The sequence below is a fragment of the Thermobia domestica genome, chromosome 3, assembly GCF_964235325.1.
Source record: "Thermobia domestica chromosome 3, izTheDome1.hap1.1, whole genome shotgun sequence".
Lineage (NCBI taxonomy): Eukaryota > Metazoa > Arthropoda > Insecta > Zygentoma > Lepismatidae > Thermobia > Thermobia domestica.
In genome coordinates this window covers 178,907,329-178,913,328 of record NC_137456.1, presented here as the reverse complement: position 1 = coordinate 178,913,328, position 6,000 = coordinate 178,907,329, and positions in this window count along the sequence as shown.

Here is a 6,000-nt window from a genome sequence, read left to right as displayed (position 1 = left end):
GCCGTCATCATCTTCGACACTGTCCCACGCGACACACCTAACACAGTATCCACTGCCGTCACACTCACTCAACATAACCGCGCACCAACAATTTGCCCTCTTTGAAAATCCGAGAGGTCTCCCATTTTACACTACCTCCGTCTGCTGCAGCCACTGGACACTGCTGTTCCACTGCTTCTGACGTAGTATGGAGACCGACCTAACACACCACTACCAGCGGTCCGGCGCTGCGAGCACCACGACACCACTGCCACCCCATACATCTGACGTGTTGCCAACTACAGGTGTTTCCATTTTTCTGATCACCATCTGTATATATATGCACCTATTACAGTATTAGTTACATCTATTACAATATGATCTACAATTAAAGCTAATTCCAAAGAGCTTGAAAATCATTTTTGGCCAAATTGAAGCAAGCAAGCTTGCAGCAAAATTATCTGTCTGTCGGCTAGAGACATGCAATAGAGCAGTGCTATTAATATATTTTTTTTAAACCACTCATATTTTTAACTTGACTGCACCTTTCTCAATATGTCTTTTTTGTTTTGATTTCGCTATAAATTTCACTGCAAGTAACTCCAAAATTTACTTTACACAGCATCAATGCATGTACTGTTGACTCACGTATCAAACCTCTGTCATCTTCCAAAGCGTTATTCTTCAGTGAGAAAACCTTCTCTGCTGGAGCTAATGTTCCGGAAAGAAAAAAGATGTACTCAAGTATCAGGTGAGGGTTGCATATTGGGATATCATTTTGCTTAGCATGGCTGAAGAATTGCACCCATTTTCTCCACTCGATAGCTTTTTGTCGTTTTCTTTCTCTTTCCCAGTTTCCCACTTTAGAAGTCCAAAATTTTTTAGCAACAGCAACTTCGTCAATAAGTTCATCTATATTGATCATAGCTTTAACAACATTAAAAAAAACACACATTTTCTGCGTTTTTTACTATATTATTACAACAGATACAATATTTTCATTTATCCAGACAAAGTCATTCGCATCACCAAAACTGTTCTCCCAAAGTTCTCTGTAAGATATACACCGATCATAGAATGCCTTGAAGTCATTTTGCATGATCATATAATGTAGTTGACTTTTTTCTTGATTTTTCAAAAGATTTTCAACAGGAATAAAATTACAGTTTCTTCTTTCTTCCAGATTTTCTTTCATTTTTTAGTGCACCTGCAACATCAGTGGCACTTGATTAGGGATGCGCAAGAGTCGAGTCTATTCGAGATTTAAGCCTGTCTCGAGAAAATGTTGTCTCGACTCGAAAATATGTTCCTGTCTCGACTCGAAAATATGTTCCTGTCTCGACTCGAAAATATGTTCCTGTCTCGACTCGACAGTTCCTGTTTCAACTCGACTCGGATTCGAGTCGAGACAAAATATACGAGTTAAAATATACATACACATTAGCCAGAACATTGTGACTACCTACCTAATTGTCAGTATGTCCACCTTTGGCACGGATAACAACGGCGAATGTTCTTGGCATGGACGTAATGATCCTCTGTAGGTCGCTGGAGAGAGTTGGCACCACATTGCACACACAGGTCGCCTAATTCCAGTAAATTCCGGGGAGGTGGGGAGGCGATGCGCTCTGACGTCACGTTCAATCACATCCCAGATGTGTTCGATTGGGTTGAGATTTGGCGAGTTGGGGGGGTCAACACCACTTGGGACTCGCCCCTGTGTTCCTCGAACCACTCTATCACACTCCTGGCCTTGCGACATGATGCATTATCTTGTCGAAAAATGCCACTACCGTTGGGAGACACGGTCGTCATGAAGGGGTGTACGTAGTCTGCAAGCAGTGTGCGATACGCTTCGGCCGTCATGATGCTTCACTGGAGTTCTATTAGACACACGGGTGCATAAGCGTAACCTTGGCCCATATGGTTGGAAGGGGTCAAACATTCGTGCACAAACACACACACACAATATATATATATAATTAATACCCTTTGCCGACCTACTTCTGGATGAAGGTCTCTCCAATTCTTTTTCACACGTATCTATTTTCGGCAGTTCGTTTCCACCTTACTGCACACTGCTTCATAATTTCGCCACACCATATTGTATTACAACGTTTTCTGGATCGTTTTCATTCCCTTAGGATCCAGTCAAGGATTGCTTTTGTCCACCTATCGTCAGTTCTTCTTGCAATATGACCAGCTCCCTGACACTTGAGTCTTTTTATTTTCGCGATGATATCGGTCACTCCTGTCATATTCCTGATAAATGTATTTCTTTTTCTATCTCTCCGGGTTATTCCAAGCATACATCTCTCCATGCTTCTTTGAGTTGCATATGCTCTCTCCCTATGGAAGTTTAAGAAAGAGCATTATATATTAACAATTGATCACAAGAAGTTGTGAATTCAACCAGGCGTAGATTTTAATTCCTACTTTAGATTGGAAGCAGCAACATATTTCAAATTATTGCCTTTGGTATAAAAATTGATTATAAAGTTTGAATTTGCAGTGGCAGCTTCATGGCATGAGCGTGAACTGCGATTCTTCTTTTCTTTCATTATTAAGAGACAACAAGTTTTATTTATTGAGTGTAAGATTCACAAGCTGTAATTAGAAGTATATAATATACATTGCTCACTTGTGCACATGTAAACTTTTCTTTGTTTCGACAAAAATATATTCACAAATTTCCACTTGGGCAGGTAGTCTTCGACCTTAAATTGTCAGTTTTTTAAACCAGCCATACATTTGCTTCTAATGTTTTAACCAAATATTTAGCACCGTAGTTTAAAGAAACCTGTAGTTTCTGATTTTGGATCATCATTGTATAGTTGGAGTGTGGAAATGATATAAATACTACTCAGGCAAATATCCAGCCTAAATTTACGTCTGTTTTTGCGGATGAGACCTAAAATTAAGCCTTTGCCTCTGTGCTAAAAATTGTTTTAGTCAATAGCCGGAACGTCTTTCCCTAGAATAATTTCGCGGAACACAATGACGCAGAACGAAAAGCTCTAGATTAGTTCTTTATTGTGCTTTAATAGGATATTAATCTGCTTAAAATATGACAATAATAAACTGAAAAGATACAAATTTGGAGCGAGACAAGTACAGCACAGGAACTAAATTCGGACACCACACTGACTTACTGGAATCATGGGCGTCGGCGGGGGGGGGGAGGGGGTCGAAGGGGTCGGTCGACTTCCTGGAAATCTAGTTAATATTATCTTGATCTTGAAGTAGTCAAGTATATATATTAAACTTAGAAGGAGTTTCCGGAGACAAGATCGTATGTTCCCTCCGTAGCACTTCACGATAATTCCTGTTTTCAAAATCTCAAACGTTGAAAGAATCAAGCAAGTTATCTTCAATCGTTCCCATAGAAAAAGAAGAGCCACATTTTTTAATACTTCTGTAGTGGTTTCCTTTATAAAGCAGAATAAAAGTGTTTCTCTGACTCATTAGTCTGACCTTTGCAACAATCGGAAAAGTATGAGCATTTAACACATATTGATGTTAAAAATAACCCAAGAATTCTGTTTGTGAAAGCAATAATGTCACTGACTGCTCTGCACCTGTTTGCACTCTGGCTGTAGCAAGGTGATCCTGAATGACCCCGCCTCCTTTTAAACCAAGAATCTTGATGGATTACAGAGAGGGGAAGGGGTCGAGAAGACAAAACTACAAATGGAGCGGCAGGGACAATGATTCTAATGCTGTCAAACATTGTCTTCCTTGTTCTTAGTAGCTTTCTGAGCAGAAAGAAATTGAGCATTTTTTTCCCCTATGAGACCCCGCGGTTTAAAAGTGCAATGTTATTTTTAGCGGGGAGGATGGAGATTGGCCCTTTTCAAGAAGAGAAAGGTTTAGTTTTGCATAGTTGGTTGTGCGCAGTTATTGGAAATCTGTGTTTCTGGTGTGTCCTATAGGCAGTTTTCGTTTTCAAAAATTCAAAGTTGCTCGGGAGTGTCGGAGAGTGATAAATGTGTGTTGTTTTCGATCTTTGGTCTCTTTCAGAGTTTAGTGGGTGTTTTCCCCTTAGTTTACCGTATAATTTATTTAATATCTCATGTGTAGGTGAGTGAATTAGAAAGAATTGCTTTTTAAAAATTAATTATGCATAAGCATAAGCAAATGAAACTCGATGCTTTTCTAAAACAGCAAGTGTCCTCAAAATTGGAAAATACCAAACGTGATATTCTGTGTGTTGAAAATCTGAGCGAAGAAAAAGTTACCGGAGGGCAATATCGTTAGCGTACCTTCTGCCCAAATGTCACCTTGTGCAACTTTATTAGATGAGGAGACGTCCTGTGACCCAAAAGACATAGGCAACTATGTAGACTTAAATTTGCAGTCAAGTTTGTCGGACACTGGTCGATATGAAATATTGATGTCGCCGTGGCACCCGACCGAAACATATGATTTTAAACAAGATGTAATGCCAGGAAAGTTCTTGTATAAGTGGTTTGTTGAATTTCCGTGGCTAGCATATTCTAGAAAGTTGCGAGGGGGATTGTGCAAGCAGTGTGTTCTTTTTCGATCTCCGGTAAAAAGAGGATTGCAAGGGTCTTTTATACTAACACCGTTTAGAAAATACAATGATTTTTTTTTTTTTGCATCTGCGCGACAACACGAACAATGGCATCGGGCGTCCACAGAACGTGCTCAGTTATTTTCGAATGTTATGTCTACGAAAAGTTTGACCGTTGATTTGAAAATTGATGAAGCGGCTCGGAAGCAAGTTCAGGAAAACCGAAAAAAACTGCCATCAATCATTGAGACAATTGTCTTTCGTGCGACACATGATTTTCTTTACGAGGAAAGAATGCTAAATCTGGCAATTTCTACGATCTTCTCCAATTTAAAGTAGATTCAGGAGATATAACATTAAAGCAACACTTTGAAACTGCTGCTCAAAATGGAAAATACTTATCTGTGCAGACTCAAAATGAATTGATATCAGTTGCAGGCAACACTTTGTATGAACAGTATATAAAGCCTAAAATTGTTTATTATAGTGTGAGAAAGCTGATATTGGGGGGGGGATAGAACAATTGTCTCTAGGTATTCGGTTTTATGACACTGTTGAAAATCAGACGCGAGAAGATTTCGTAGGTTTCATTTCATTAGGAGAGTTAAACGCCCCATATATTGCTAGAATAATTCTAAAAGCATTGGAAGAATGTGGATTATCTCAGTGTGAACTTGCAGGGCAGGGTTTCGATGATTGTTCCACCATGGCTGGATGTACTAACGGTGTACAAAGCATTATCAGACGACAATTCCCAAAAGCGTTTTTTACCATTGTGCATCACACAAGCTTAATCTTGTGCGAGCGGTCCCGGGTTCGATTACCGGTGGGGGCACTCGGTCGAAAAGGTATAAGAACGCTTTCTCAGGCCAGCCATCCTGAATGAGGTTTTCCTCATTCACACTAGGCAAATGCCGGGGTGGTACCTAACTTATAGGTCCCAGGCCGTTTCCTTCCTTCCCCAATCATTTCTTCCTTCCTTTCCGCGGATAGTGTGCTCGCCGAGGGACGTCATCCCTCGAAACGTGACGAGCTAAATGGCCTTAGATGCCGAGAGCCCAGAAATCTAAAATCCTAATCCTAACAAGCTTAATCTTGTCGTTAATAAGCTATGTTCCGTTTCTTACATACGAAACACAGTGGATACTATCAAAGAAATCACAATTTTCTTTCGCGAGAGCCCATTAAGAAAAAAATATTCCAAATATCCCACTTCTTTCTGAAACCCGCTGGACTTCCAAATACAGCAGCATCAGAAAATTTTCTGAACATTTCATAGAAATAGTGTGTGCGTTAGAAGAACTGTCAATAAATTCTACAGTTTCTGAAACTAGAAGCAATGCTTATCGTCTTTTTTGTGCAGGAACAACGGGAGCCTTTATTATTTCTTTGTCAGTTATCAGTCAATATTCCTCGTACCTTGAGCCAGTAGCACAAATTTTGCAAAGAGTTTAGTTGAACTTAATGGCGGCAAAATCACACATTTC